General features: G+C 45.1%; 1 protein-coding gene across 11 annotated transcripts in view; it reads right to left on the reverse strand.

The window, feature by feature from the left end:
• LOC139540499 (FERM domain-containing protein 4A-like) overlaps positions 1-17,136 on the reverse strand; it is a 260,292-nt gene that overhangs the window by 108,987 nt on the left and 134,169 nt on the right. The gene's annotated exons all lie outside the window — the stretch shown is intronic.

Raw genomic sequence — 17,136 nt, forward strand, 5'->3', positions numbered from 1 at the left:
CCACTTCAGAGACAGCTGTTAAGGTTAAGTTTAGGCATCCGACTTGGCAACCATCTTTAAGGTTAAGTTATAGGCAGTAGGCCACTGTCAATATCTGTTACCAGTGTTAATGTTTAGGCATCCACTTCAAGACTGCTTTAAGGTATATCACGTTTAGTTGCATCGCACTTCATAATGCTTTAAGGTTATTTACGTTAAATATGTACAATTACCACTTCGCATCTTTAAGGTCTAAGTTTAGGCATCCACTTCGAATCTTTAGGAGGTTAACGACTTTGACGGCCATTACAATCAACTTCGAATCTTTAAGGTTAAGTTTAGGCATCCACTTCGAATCTTTAAGGTTAAGTTTAGGCATCCATCTTCGTATCTTTAAGGTTAAGTTTAGGCATCCACTTCGAATCTTTAAGGTTAAGTTTAGGCATCCACTTCGAATCTTTAAGGTTAAGTTTAGGCATCCACTTCGAATCTTTAAGGTTAAGTTTAGGCATCCACTTCGAATCTTTAAGGTTAAGTTTAGGCATCAACTTCGAATCTTTAAGGTTAAGTTTAGGCATTAACGCCGAAATCTTAAGGTTAGTACTTAACTCTGAATGGTTAAGGTAAGGGTTAAGGTTTGGGATAGGCTTAAAACAAAAATATCAAAACAACTTTCTATCGCTGGATTCGAACTGGCAACCTTTGGAATCAGAGGTTGAAAAAAACGAAACCTACTTGAAGGTAACAGCGCTCACTGTTGCCCATAGTGCCCAGTTTCAACTTCATCTCCCGACGTCCTCAGACGGATGGATATGGAATACTGACTTGTATCACAGGTAACCTGGCTGCACATCTGCTCCTCTCCATTACTACACTCTATCTACACTAGTGAAACATGACCCCACTCATCTACTGGGAGAGCCCTTGGCAAGTGTGTGTATGTTTGAGTGTGTGTTTGAGTGTGTGTGTGTGTGTGCATTTGTGTGGTGAGTGTGCGTACGTAAATGTATGTGCACGCGAGTTTGTGTGTGCCTGTGAGTACGTGTCTGTGTGTGTTCATTCTTCCAGGGGGAATCCCATCAGTATAAAGATAATGAATTGCCTGAGGGAGCGAGCCAGACACTGCAGGCTGGGATTGGAAAGGAAGAGAGCAATAATAAAATACAAATATTGAATCACACATCATACCACATACACTCCCAAGTCAGGTTTGTACTCTGCCTCCTGCTTTCTGCTTCCCTGAAGTGTATTATTTATATTTCATCAAAAGCATCTCCTCTCAGATGTGTATTCTTAAATATTCTATCTGTCGGGAGGAAATAGGAATGGCCTCTGATAAATGCCAGCAGGAATAGATTTGTGTATTTGTGCTTTGCCCTCCTTCCTCCTCTTCCTGTCCATGTCATACTTTGTTCCTCCTCTCTCTCACACTCCTTTCTTTCTCTTCTATCACTCTTTTCAAACCACGACTAGCCTGCTGTTCTTCACCCCCTTCCCCCTCTCCGCTCTCATGCCCTTCTCTTTCTAATTGTCCTTTCTTTCTTCTGTAATTCCTCCTTTTCCACCCCTCATACTCTTTCCTCTCCCACCCCTCCTCCTATTCCTCCTTCTGCTCATCTTCCTCCCTCGCTCTTACACTCTTAGATAACAGGCTGCATGTCTCTATAGGAGAACCCTATTGGTTCCAGGTAGAACCCTTTTTAGTTCCAGGTAGAACCCTTTTGGGACCCAAAAGAGTTCTGGAATCAAAAATGTTCTACCTGGAACATAAAGGGTTCTTTAAAGGGGACAGCCGAAGAACCCTTTTAGGTTCTAGATAACACCTTTTCTTCTAAAAATGTATAGGACTATATCTCTGGAAAAGGTCACCACACATCATGTTAGGCAAGTGTGACGTTAGGTTTGTTCTCTTGACAGATGTATCACACAGTCACTGTACTGTAGCTACTGCTGCCTGACAGGCCAACTACATCTACCACATACAATTTACCAACAATCAATAGCACAGTTTTGTGTCTGAGAGTAGGAGTGATGATATAATGCAATGACTGATGAGTCATAACAGAGGACATGATGACCATGGGTAATCAATGGCAGAGGGCTGGGGCTCTATAGAAATCTCTGTGTGTGTGTGTGTGTGTGTGTGTGTGTGTGTGTGTGTGTGTGTGTGTGTGTGTGTGTGTGTGTGTGTGTGTGTGTGTGTGTGTGTGTTTGTGTTTATGGAAGAGAGGGTTTGATAAATCAGATACACATTTGAAATGCATACTGTACACAAGATACAGTAGCTACTGTACATGTATTAATACAAAGGCCCTATTACTGAGATGGATTTTCGGTTCATAATCCCCTTTCGATTAACATCTTATAGAGAGGCTATACATTCAAACTCACTTCTGAACCCACTACTACAGTCTGTACTGCAGGGATAACCCCAAACCATTAAGTAACATGCTCTACAGCTCAGACATGATTCAAAGGGCTACCAGCCACATTTGGCAACCAAGTACTATTACACCATACTAGGTAGACTTGGAAACACAGGACTACTATGGTGTAAGGAACATACTTGGCAACCTGTGTCTGCTAGGACATACCAACCAGACTTGGCAACCCATGTGTATTAGTTAATACCAGATAAACTTGGCCGGAAACATAAATATGTCTCTGGGCTCAGCAGGTTGTTATCACCTCTTCCATGGTTTACACCAGCAGGTTGTTATCACCTCTCCCATGTGTTACACCAGCAGGATGTTATCACCTCTCCCATGTGTTACACCAGCAGGATGTTATCACCTCTCCCATGTGTTACACCAGCAGGATGTTATCACCTTTCCCATGTGTTACACCAGCAGGATGTTATCACATCTCCCATGTGTTACACCAGCAGGTTGTTATCACCTCTCCCATGTGTTACACCAGCAGGTTGTTATCACCTCTCCCATGTGTTACACCAGCAGGATGTTATCACATCTCCCATGTGTTACACCAGCAGGTTGTTATCACCTCTCCCATGTGTTACACCAGCAGGTTGTTATCACCTCTCCCATGTGTTACACCAGCAGGTTGTTATCAGCTCTCCCATGTGTTACACCAGCAGGATGTTATCACCTCTCCCATGTGTTACACCAGCAGGTTGTTATCACCTCTCCCATGTGTTACACCAGCAGGATGTTATCACATCTCCCATGTGTTACACCAGCAGGTTGTTATCACCTCTCCCATGTGTTACACCAGCAGGTTGTTATCAGCTCTCCCATGTGTTACACCAGCAGGATGTTATCACCTCTCCCATGTGTTACACCAGCAGGATGTTATCACCTCTCCCATGTGTTACACCAGCAGGTTGTTATCACCTCTCCCATGTGTTACACCAGCAGGTTGTTATCACCTCTCACATGTGTTACACCAGCAGGATGTTATCACCTCTCCCATGTGTTACACCAGCAGGTTGTTATCACATCTCCCATGTGTTACACCAGCAGGTTGTTATCACCTCTCCCATGTGTTACACCAGCAGGTTGTTATCACCTCTCCCATGTGTTACACCAGCAGGTTGTTATCACCTCTCCCATGTGTTACACCAGCAGGTGGTTATCACCTCTCCCATGTGTTACACCAGCAGGATGTTATCACACCTCCCATGTGTTACATCAGCAAGATGTTATCACCTCTCCCATGTTTTACACCAGCAGGATGTTATCACATCTCCCATGTGTTACACCAGCAGGTTGTTATCACATCTCCCATGTGTTACACCAGCAGGTTGTTATCAGCTCTCCCATGTGTTACACCAGCAGGATGTTATCACATCTCCCATGTGTTACACCAGCAGGATGTTATCACCTCTCCCATGTGTTACACCAGCAGGTTGTTATCACCTCTCCCATGTGTTACACCAGCAGGATGTTATCACCTCTTCCATGTGTTACACCAGCAGGTTGTTATCACCTCTCCCATGTGTTACACCAGCAGGTTGTTATCACCTCTCCCATGTGTTACACCAGCAGGATGTTATCACTTCTCCCATGTGTTACACCAGCAGGTTGTTATCACCTCTCCCATGTGTTACAACAGCAGGATGTTATCACCTCTCCCATGTGTTACACCAGCAGATTGTTATCACCACTCCCATGTGTTACACCAGCAGGTTGGTATCACCTCTCCCATGTGTTACACCAGCAGGTTGTTATCACCTCTCCCATGTGTTACACCAGCAGGTTGTTATCACCTCTCCCATGTGTTACACCAGCAGGTTGTTATCACCTCTCCCATGTGTTACACCAGCAGGATGTCATCACCTCTCCCATGTGTTACACCAGCAGGTTGTTATCACCTCTCCCATGTGTTACACCAGCAGGTTGTTATCATCTCTCCCATGTGTTACACCAGCAGGATGTTATCACCTCTTCCATGTGTTACACCAGCAGGTTGTTATCACCTCTCCCATGTGTTACACCAGCAGGATGTTATCACTTCTCCCATGTGTTACACCAGCAGGTTGTTATCACCTCTCCCATGTGTTACACCAGCAGGATGTTATCACCTCTCCCATGTGTTACACCAGCAGGATGTTATCACCTCTCCCATGTGTTACACCAGCAGGTTGTTATCACCTCTCCCATGTGTTACACCAGCAGGTTGTTATCACATCTCCCATGTGTTACACCAGCAGGTTGTTATCAGCTCTCCCATGTGTTACACCAGCAGGATGTTATCACATCTCCCATGTGTTACACCAGCAGGATGTTATCACCTCTCCCATGTGTTACACCAGCAGGTTGTTATCACCTCTCCCATGTGTTACACCAGCAGGATGTTATCACCTCTTCCATGTGTTAACATCCAGCAGGTTGTTATCACCTCTCCCATGTGTTACACCAGCAGGTTGTTATCACCTCTCCCATGTGTTACACCAGCAGGATGTTATCACTTCTCCCATGTGTTACACCAGCAGGTTGTTATCACCTCTCCCATGTGTTACAACAGCAGGATGTTATCACCTCTCCCATGTGTTACACCAGCAGATTGTTATCACCACTCCCATGTGTTACACCAGCAGGTTGGTATCACCTCTCCCATGTGTTACACCAGCAGGTTGTTATCACCTCTCCCATGTGTTACACCAGCAGGTTGTTATCACCTCTCCCATGTGTTACACCAGCAGGTTGTTATCACCTCTCCCATGTGTTACACCAGCAGGATGTTATCACCTCTTCCATGTGTTACACCAGCAGGTTGTTATCACCTCTTCCATGTGTTACACCAGCAGGTTGTTATCACCTCTCCCATGTGTTACACCAGCAGGATGTTATCACCTCTTCCATGTGTTACACCAGCAGGTTGTTATCACCTCTCCCATGTGTTACACCAGCAGGATGTTATCACCTCTCCCATGTGTTACACCAGCAGGTTGTTATCACCTCTCCCATGTGTTACACCAGCAGGATGTTATCATCTCTCCCATGTGTTACACCAGCAGGATGTTATCACCTCTCCCATGTGTTACACCAGCAGGATGTTATCACCTCTCCCATGTGTTACACCAGCAGGTTGTTATCACCTCTCCCATGTGTTACACCAGCAGGTTGTTATCACCTCTCCCATGTGTTACAGCAGCAGGTTGTTATCACCTCTCCCATGTGTTACACCAGCAGGTTGTTATCACCTCTCCCATGTGTTACACCAGCAGGATGTTATCACCTCTCCCATGTGTTACACCAGCAGGTTGTTATCACCTCTTCCATGGTTTACACCAGCAGGTTGTTATCACCTCTCCCATGTGTTACATCAGCAGGTTGTTATCACCTCTCCCATGTGTTACACCAGCAGGTTGTTATCACCTCTTCCATGGTTTACACCAGCAGGTTGTTATCACCTCTCCCATGTGTTACACCAGCAGGTTGTGTGTTACAACAGCAGGATGTTATCACCTCTCCCATGTGTTACACCAGCAGATTGTTATCACCACTCCCATGTGTTACACCAGCAGGTTGGTATCACCTCTCCCATGTGTTACACCAGCAGGTTGTTATCACCTCTCCCATGTGTTACACCAGCAGGATGTTATCACCTCTCCCATGTGTTACACCAGCAGGTTGTTATCACCTCTCCCATGTGTTACACCAGCAGGATGTTATCACCTCTTCCATGTGTTACACCAGCAGGATGTTATCACCACTCCCATGTGTTACACCAGCAGGTTGTTATCACCTCTCCCATGTGTTACACCAGCAGGTTGTTATCACCTCTCCCATGTGTTACACCAGCAGGTTATCACCTCTCCCATGTGTTACACCAGCAGGATGTTATCACATCTCCCATGTGTTACACCAGCAGGTTGTCATCACCTCTCCCATGTGTTACACCAGCAGGATGTTATCACCTCTCCCATGTGTTACACCAGCAGGTTGTTATCACCTCTCCCATGTGTTACACCAGCAGGTTGTTATCACCTCTCCCATGTGTTACACCAGCAGGTTGTTATCACCTCTCCCATGTGTTACACCAGCAGGTTGTTATCACCTCTCCCATGTGTTACACCAGCAGGTTGTTATCACCTCTCCCATGTGTTACACCAGCAGGTTGTTATCACCTCTCCCATGTGTTACACCAGCAGGTTGTTATCACCTCTCCCATGTGTTACACCAGCAGGTTGTTATCACCTCTTCCATGTGTTACACCAGCAGGTTGTTATCACCTCTTCCATGGTTTACACCAGCAGGTTGTTATCACCTCTCCCATGTGTTACATCAGCAGGTTGTTATCACCTCTCCCATGTGTTACATCAGCAGGTTGTTATCACCTCTCCCATGTGTTACATCAGCAGGTTGTTATCACCTCTCCCATGTGTTACACCAGCAGGTTGTTATCACCTCTTCCATGGTTTACACCAGCAGGTTGTTATCACCTCTCCCATGTGTTACACCAGCAGGTTGTTATCACCTCTCCCATGTGTTACACCAGCAGGTTGTTATCACCTCTCCCATGTGTTACACCAGCAGGTTGTTTTCACCTCTCCCATGTGTTACACCAGCAGGATGTTATCACCTCTTCCATGTGTTACACCAGCAGGATGTTATCACCTCTCCCATGTGTTACACCAGCAGGTTGTTATCACCTCTCCCATGTGTTACACCAGCAGGTTGTTATCACCTCTCCCATGTGTTACACCAGCAGGTTGTTTTCACCTCTCCCATGTGTTACACCAGCAGGATGTTATCACCTCTTCCATGTGTTACACCAGCAGGATGTTATCACCTCTTCCATGTGTTACACCAGCAGGATGTTATCACCTCTCCCATGTGTTACACCAGCAGGTTGTTATCACCTCTCCCATGTGTTACACCAGCAGGATGTTATCACCTCTCCCATGTGTTACACCAGCAGGATGTTATCACATCACCTCTCCATGTGTTACACCAGCAGGTTGTTATCACCTCTCCCATGTGTTACACCAGCAGGTTGTTATCACCTCTCCCATGGTGTTACACCAGCAGGTTGTTATCACCTCTCCCATGTGTTACACCAGCAGGTTGTTATCACCTCTCCCATGTGTTACACCAGCAGGTTGTTATCACCTCTCCCATGTGTTACACCAGCAGGTTGTTATCACCTCTCCCATGTGTTACACCAGCAGGTTGTTATCACCTCTCCCATGTGTTACACCAGCAGGTTGTTTTCACCTCTCCCATGTGTTACACCAGCAGGATGTTATCACCTCTTCCATGTGTTACACCAGCAGGATGTTATCACCTCTCCCATGTGTTACACCAGCAGGTTGTTATCACCTCTCCCATGTGTTACACCAGCAGGATGTTATCACCTCTTCCATGTGTTACACCAGCAGGATGTTATCACCTCTCCCATGTGTTACACCAGCAGGATGTCATCACCTCTCCCATGTGTTACACCAGCAGGTTGTCATCACCTCTCCCATGTGTTACACCAGCAGGTTGTTATCACCTCTCCCATGTGTTACACCAGCAGGTTGTTATCACCTCTCCCATGTATTACACCAGCAGGATGTTATCACCTCTTCCATGTGTTACACCAGCAGGATGTTATCACCTCTCCCATGTGTTACACCAGCAGGATGTTATCACCTCTCCCATGTGTTACACCAGCAGGTTGTCATCACATCTCCCATGTGTTACACCAGCAGGTTGTTATCACCTCTCCCATGTGTTACACCAGCAGGATGTTATCACCTCTCCCATGTGTTACACCAGCAGGTTGTTATCACCTCTCCCATGTGTTACACCAGCAGGATGTTATCACCTCTCCCATGTGTTACACCAGCAGGTTGTTATCACCTCTCCCATGTGTTACACCAGCAAGATGTTATCACCTCTCCCATGTGTTACACCAGCAAGATGTTATCACCTCTCCCATGTGTTACACCAGCAGGTTGTTATCACCTCTCCCATGTGTTACACCAGCAGGTTGTCATCACCTCTCCCATGTGTTACACCAGCAGGTTGTTATCACCTCTCCCATGTGTTACACCAGCAGGATGTTATCACCTCTCCCATGTGTTACACCAGCAGGTTGTTATCACCTCTCCCATGTGTTACACCAGCAGGATGTTATCACCTCTCCCATGTGTTACACCAGCAGGTTGTTATCACCTCTCCCATGTGTTACACCAGCAAGATGTTATCACCTCTCCCATGTGTTACACCAGCAGGTTGTTATCACCTCTCCCATGTGTTACACCAGCAGGTTGTTATCACCTCTCCCATGTGTTACACCAGCAGGATGTTATCACCTCTCCCATGTGTTACACCAGCAGATTGTTATCACCACTCCCATGTGTTACACCAGCAGGTTGGTATCACCTCTCCCATGTGTTACACCAGCAGGTTGTTATCACCTCTCCCATGTGTTACACCAGCAGGTTGTTATCACCTCTCCCATGTGTTACACCAGCAGGTTGTTATCACCTCTCCCATGTGTTACACCAGCAGGATGTTATCACCTCTCCCATGTGTTACACCAGCAGGTTGTTATCACCTCTCCCATGTGTTACACCAGCAGGATGTTATCACCTCTTCCATGTGTTACACCAGCAGGATGTTATCACCACTCCCATGTGTTACACCAGCAGGATGTTATCACCACTCCCATGTGTTACACCAGCAGGTTGTTATCACCTCTCCCATGTGTTACACCAGCAGGTTGTTATCACCTCTCCCATGTATTACACCAGCAGGATGTTATCACCTCTTCCATGTGTTACACCAGCAGGATGTTATCACCTCTCCCATGTGTTACACCAGCAGGATGTTATCACATCTCCCATGTGTTACACCAGCAGGTTGTCATCACATCTCCCATGTGTTACACCAGCAGGTTGTTATCACCTCTCCCATGTGTTACACCAGCAGGATGTTATCACCTCTCCCATGTGTTACACCAGCAGGTTGTTATCACCTCTCCCATGTGTTACACCAGCAGGATGTTATCACTTCTCCCATGTGTTACACCAGCAGGTTGTTATCACCTCTCCCATGTGTTACACCAGCAGGTTGTTATCACCTCTCCCATGTGTTACACCAGCAGGATGTTATCACCTCTCCCATGTGTTACACCAGCAGGATGTTATCACCTCTCCCATGTGTTACACCAGCAGGTTGTCATCACATCTCCCATGTGTTACACCAGCAGGTTGTTATCACCTCTCCCATGTGTTACACCAGCAGGATGTTATCACCTCTCCCATGTGTTACACCAGCAGGTTGTTATCACCTCTCCCATGTGTTACACCAGCAGGATGTTATCACCTCTCCCATGTGTTACACCAGCAGGTTGTTATCACCTCTCCCATGTGTTACACCAGCAGGATGTTATCACCTCTCCCATGTGTTACACCAGCAGGTTGTTATCACCTCTCCCATGTGTTACACCAGCAGGATGTTATCACATCTCCCATGTGTTACACCAGCAGGTTGTCATCACCTCTCCCATGTGTTACACCAGCAGGTTGTCATCACCTCTCCCATGTGTTACACCAGCAGGATGTTATCACCTCTCCCATGTGTTACACCAGCAGGTTGTTATCACCTCTCCCATGTGTTACACCAGCAGGATGTTATCACCTCTCCCATGTGTTACACCAGCAGGTTGTTATCACCTCTCCCATGTGTTACACCAGCAGGTTGTTATCACCTCTCCCATGTGTTACACCAGCAGGTTGTTATCACCTCTCCCATGTGTTACACCAGCAGGTTGTTATCACCTCTCCCATGTGTTACACCAGCAGGATGTTATCACCTCTCCCATGTGTTACACCAGCAGGTTGTTATCACCTCTCCCATGTGTTACACCAGCAGGATGTTATCACCTCTCCCATGTGTTACATCAGCAAGATGTTATCACCTCTCCCATGTTTTACACCAGCAGGATGTTATCACATCTCCCATGTGTTACAACAGCAGGATGTTATCACCTCTCCCATGTGTTACACCAGCAGATTGTTATCACCACTCCCATGTGTTACACCAGCAGGTTGGTATCACCTCTCCCATGTGTTACACCAGCAGGTTGTTATCACCTCTCCCATGTGTTACACCAGCAGGTTGTTATCACCTCTCCCATGTGTTACACCAGCAGGTTGTTATCACCTCTCCCATGTGTTACACCAGCAGGATGTTATCACCTCTCCCATGTGTTACACCAGCAGGTTGTTATCACCTCTCCCATGTGTTACACCAGCAGGATGTTATCACCTCTTCCATGTGTTACACCAGCAGGATGTTATCACCACTCCCATGTGTTACACCAGCAGGATGTTATCACCACTCCCATGTGTTACACCAGCAGGTTGTTATCACCTCTCCCATGTGTTACACCAGCAGGTTGTTATCACCTCTCCCATGTATTACACCAGCAGGATGTTATCACCTCTTCCATGTGTTACACCAGCAGGATGTTATCACCTCTCCCATGTGTTACACCAGCAGGATGTTATCACATCTCCCATGTGTTACACCAGCAGGTTGTCATCACATCTCCCATGTGTTACACCAGCAGGTTGTTATCACCTCTCCCATGTGTTACACCAGCAGGATGTTATCACCTCTTCCATGTGTTACACCAGCAGGTTGTTATCACCTCTCCCATGTGTTACACCAGCAGGATGTTATCACTTCTCCCATGTGTTACACCAGCAGGTTGTTATCACCTCTCCCATGTGTTACACCAGCAGGATGTTATCACCTCTCCCATGTGTTACACCAGCAGGTTGTTATCACCTCTCCCATGTGTTACACCAGCAGGATGTTATCACCTCTCCCATGTGTTACACCAGCAGGATGTTATCACCTCTCCCATGTGTTACACCAGCAGGATGTTATCACCTCTCCCATGTGTTACACCAGCAGGTTGTTATCACCTCTCCCATGTGTTACACCAGCAGGTTGTTATCACCTCTCCCATGTGTTACACCAGCAGGTTGTTATCACCTCTCCCATGTGTTACACCAGCAGGTTGTTATCACCTCTCCCATGGTTTACACCAGCAGGTTGTTATCACCTCTCCCATGTGTTACATCAGCAGGTTGTTATCACCTCTCCCATGTGTTACACCAGCAGGTTGTTATCACCTCTTCCATGGTTTACACCAGCAGGTTGTTATCACCTCTCCCATGTGTTACACCAGCAGGTTGTTATCACCTCTTCCATGGTTTACACCAGCAGGTTGTTATCACCTCTCCCATGTGTTACACCAGCAGGTTGTTATCACCTCTCCCATGTGTTACACCAGCAGGTTGTTATCACCTCTTCCATGGTTTACACCAGCAGGTTGTTATCACCTCTCCCATGTGTTACACCAGCAGGTTGTTATCACCTCTCCCATGTGTTACACCAGCAGGTTGTTATCACCTCTCCCATGTGTTACACCAGCAGGTTGTTTTCACCTCTCCCATGTGTTACACCAGCAGGATGTTATCACCTCTTCCATGTGTTACACCAGCAGGTTGTTTCTCTTCTTTATTATCACTAGAAAAGTACAAAAACAGATGTGCCTGAGCTTCTTCTTTGCTTAATCACATTATTTTTCAAACGGAAGGTCTGAGTGTATGTGTGTGTGTGTGGTGGTGTGTAATTAATCCAGCGGGCCACTGTCTTATGGCTCTAGTGTGGAATATTCTCACATTACATCTGAAATGAGATTCCTGCTCCACTAAGGAGCTTATGACACACAGTAAGTAAATTAAATGGTAGCGAAAGATAGAGAGAGGATTTGTGTGTCTGTGTAAAATCTGCGGCAAATTGTGAATACTGTATGTGCAAAATGTAAGAGAGATGGATGGAAAGAAGAGAGAGGTATTCTACAGTATGTTAGCCCTATTTCCCCATAAGCTTGTGCATACTCCTAAAAAACATGAAATATAAGTGAATTTACATAAATGGACTTTCTTTCCTCTGATTAGAACTTCAAGAAGATAAATGTATATCTATGCTCCCCATCATTAACTGGCCACTCTGTTTATCTCAATGCATACTTACTTACAGTACATGTGCTCCTGACACACACACACACACACACACGCACATACACGCACACGCACACGCGCACACACACACACAAGCCCCCCACCCTAACCCTAAACCTACATGTCCTAAATGTCCCCACTTAGAATTTTCCTTGTTCTAATTTCCTTGTGAGGACTTCTGGTCCCCACAAGTATAGGAAAACTTAACATGCGCACGCATGCACGCACACACTTACCCAAAAAGCCAGTGTTGAGCTGTGTGATGTAGTGGAGACTAGTCGGTTAAAACAGTTTACAGTGTGTCCCTCGGGAGCACAGCTTATTTGCATAGTATGTCTGGAAAACATGAACCACTGCCTCATTCCCAGGTTTATCATGTGTGTCTGTGTGTGTCCACGCGTGTGTGTACGTGTGTCCGAATATAAAACATAAACAAGCCTCCAGCTAGTTATTAGAAAATTACAAATGAGAAAAGTACAGAAAACCAAACAAACGTATGAACAGATAGGGAATGGAATATTTTGTCTCTCCTCCTCTCCATCCCTTTCTCCAGTACTCCACCTCTTCCTTCTCTCCACTCCTCCACCCGGCAGAAACAACAGAATCTCTCACGGTTTTGTTCTGGGAAAAAGTTTTCTCCCATAAAACACCGGAGTTGGCTGGAAAACAGAGCTGGCAGCCAAAGCGGGATAGAGATCGGAGTTCTATTGAACAGAGGCAGAGGCGCGTGTGCACTGTATGTCAGAGGAGAGCTGAGCTGGAAGCTTCCCCTGCAGTTGGATAGGGAATGCGGGATGGGGAAGTTGGGATTTGTCGTGGATCAGCAGATTCTAATGTATAGTGGAATGTGTGTGTGTCTGTGTGTGTGTGTGTGTTTGTGTGAATGCACAAGTGCCTGTGCTTATGTAGTATGTATATGTGTGTACGTGTTTAAACTATGACAAAATAATGTTTTCTTACAATCACTAGATAATACAAATCCAAGAATTCCTCTGGCAGAATGATTTGATGAGCAGTTTACAGTTTAGCAACACACACACACACACACACACACACTCTGTGTGTCTATGTATGCTGATGACTCAACATTAACACATCAGCAGGTGGATTAACTGCATCACGTAACAAAGAGTTTTAGAGTGGGTGGCAAAAAATAAGCTAGTCCTAAATATTTCAAAAACTAAAAGCATTGTATTTGGGACTAAATCTAAACTAAATCTTGTAAAGAATAATGTGGAAATTGGAAACACCTTATGGAACAACGCAGACTGTGAAGAGACACACACACAGGCACACGCACATGCAGATGCACACTAGCACACACACTCTACACACACGTATATTGTAATATTGTTATATGGTGGCATTAGAAATGTTGTGTTGTAGATATGTAGTGGTGTAATGATATATGTTGTACTGTTTTTTTTTAAATGTGCTGCACCTTAATGTGTTTGGACCCAAGGAAGAATAGCTGCTGCCTTGGCTAATTGGGATCCCTAATAAATCCCCCCCTCAAAAAAAGACATTGTGTTATGATCAAAAGATTCTCAAGTCTACGCTGTGTGAGTCTCTAAGGATGAAAGTGAGGGCTAGGTAAATAAATATTTAAATGATAACAGGAGTGTTGCAGAGGAAGAAATGGCCACCTGGGTCTGCTATATCCCCATTTTCTCTCTTTTTTAATCCCTACCTCAGGATATCCTGTTTTTCACAATAAGGAGAGGCGGATGATTAGGAGACAGGGACAGAAGGAAGAGGAGGAGGTTAAGAAAGAGGGAGGGGTGTTGAGCTGAGGGCTTAGCACAACACAACAGCAGGACCTTGAACAAGGCTGTAGCTTTAAAGAGGCCTTCCCCAGGGAGAAAGTGTGACTGAATGTTGTTGAGTTCACATTATTCCCAGATTGATATAGGAATGCATGAACACATGGGGTGCCTTTTCACGAGGGTGTGTGCATGTGCATGTCCCTGTCGTTGCCTTCAGAAAGTATTCACACCCTTGACTTTTTCCACATTTTGTTGTAGTACACAGCCTGCATTTAAAATGGTTTACATTGAGATTGTGTGTCACAACAAAACAAGAAATGGAGAAACAACCGTGAAGCTTAACAGGGCTATAGTGCCACTAACAAAGATAACTACCCACAAACACCAAAGGAAAAAAGGCTGCCTAAGTATGATTCCCAATCAGAGACAACGATAGATAGCTGTCCCTGATTGAATACCATACCCGGCCAAAACATAGAAATACAAAACATAGAAATAAAGAAACTAGAATGCCCACCCTAGTCACCCTAGTCCTCTCTATGGCCAGGGCGTGACACCAATGGTGACTTTACAACAGTTACAGAGTTTAATGGCTGTGATAGGAGAAAACTGAGGATGGATCAAAAACATTGCTGTTTCTCCACAATAGTAAATGAAATGATAGAAGAAAAGAAGGAAGCCTGTACAGAATAAAAATATTCCAAACCACCCCGTTTGCAATAAGGCATTCAAGTAAAACTGCAAAAAATGTGGCAAAAGAATTGACATTATGTCCTAAATACAAAGCAATATGTTTGGGGCAAATCCAACACAACACATCACTGAGTACCACTCTACATATTTTCAGGCATTGTTGTGGCTGCATCATGTTATGGGTATGCTTGTCATTGGCAAGGACTATGAAGTTTTTAAGGATAAAAATAGACTGACTAGAGCTAAGTACATGCAAAATCCTTGAGGAAAACCTGGTTCAGTCTGCTTTCCACCAGACACTGGGAGACACATTCACCTTTCAGTAAGACAATAACCTAAAACACAAGGCCAAAAATACAATGGAGTTTCTTACTGAGACGGCCTAATTACAGTTTTGACTTAAATAGGCTTTAAAATCTATGGCAAGACTTGAAAATGGCTGTTTAGCAATGATCAACAACCAACATGACAGAATTTTTTAAAGAACAATGTGCAAATATTGTACAATCCAGATGTGCAAGGCTCTTAGAGACTTACCCAGAAAGACTCACAGCTGTAATGTGATTCTAACATGTATTGACTCTGGGGTCTGAATACTGAAATATTGAAATATTTATGTATTTAATTTCCAATAAATTAGCAAACATTTCTAAAAACATGCTTATACTTTGTCATTATGGGGTATTGTGTGTAGATGGGTGAGAAAAACAAATCTATTTAATCCATTTTGAATTCAGGCTATAACACAACAACATGTGAAATAAGTCAAGGGGTAGGAATACTCTGTGAAGTCAATAGATTCATTGTTGTGTATTTTATTTTATCCCCTTGTATTACTATTTTATTTGTATAATTATTTTTGAACTCGTAAGTAAGCATTTCCCAGTAAAGTCTACACTGGCGCATGTGACAAATACAATTTAATTTGTGTGAGTATTTGTGAGGATTTCACACACACATCCGTAAATGTACACACATGCCTGTGAACACTTATACTCTTTGAGAGAGAGAAAATGAGAGAATAATAGGGGAGGAAGACACTGAAGGAGTTTCCCCTAGAACAAGAGAGAGGAAAGCAGACCTAGGGTCAGAGCTGAGAAGTGGACAGGGACAGAGGTAGGGGGCTGGGGATCTACTCAGGAAATACCTGGGGCTACAGTGAAGAGAGAAGGAGGAGTGGTTGAGAATAGAAGTGTTAGGGGGAAGGTACAGTGTGAAAATCATCTCTCTCTCTCTCTCTCTCTCTCTCTCTCTCTCTCTCTCTCGTTTTGTACCATATAAAGTATAACAGTTCCTTGTTGGTGAGAGAGCTACTACAGTATGAGCTGAATGGTAGTGTAGTCAGTCTGCCATTTCTGGAAGTCTGGATCACTCATTACTACTGACCTTGCCCTCAGAACATCCATTACTACTTTATCATCCCAGGGAAGGCTTGTTTTGCCGTAGAGAAAGTTACAAAGGGTAGTCGGGTTGATTATGTCTGTTTTGAGGGGAGTTAGGGTGTTTCCTGAGTAAGAGGTGTATTCAGGGGAAGTGCATGATATGAGGGGAGGTTTAGGGTTTTCCTGTCATTGTGTCGACCCTTCATGAGGGCAAACCTTTCAACTTGACCTCTGTAAGATGATAAGATGTCCTCCCTAATAACACAGTTCTTTAAAGGGGAGCCAAGGCAGTGCGCCAGAAAGAGGGGAAGTGTGTGAGAGTGTGTGTGTCTGTTGCTGTATGATGCTCTGAATACTTGCTTTGTGAGTTTGATTATGTGTGTGTGTCAGTCCCTCTCCTGCTTGTTGCTATGACAGCAGCCCTAGTACCTCTGTGATCCCTCTCTGGGTTTGTCTGGTGGGGCCTGACAGTGTGGACTGCACACAGGGCAGGTGGGATGAGTAAGGAATACTAATTGCTCTCTGTGCAGATTCAGACATGGTGGAGCGAATACTGATCATCAATTCTGCCGTGTCAGAGCTGGTGTCGCACGCACGCACGCGCACACACACACACACACACACACACACACACACACACACACACACACACACACACACACACACACACACACACACACACACACACACACACACACACACACACACACACACACACACACACACACACACACACACACACACACACACACACACACACACAGAGTGAAAAGGTGACTTGGCTGTAAATCTGAACATAGAGTTCTCCAGTCTGTGACCA

Source organism: Salvelinus alpinus, chromosome 15 (genome assembly GCF_045679555.1).
Source record: "Salvelinus alpinus chromosome 15, SLU_Salpinus.1, whole genome shotgun sequence".
Classification (NCBI taxonomy): Eukaryota; Metazoa; Chordata; class Actinopteri; order Salmoniformes; family Salmonidae; genus Salvelinus; species Salvelinus alpinus.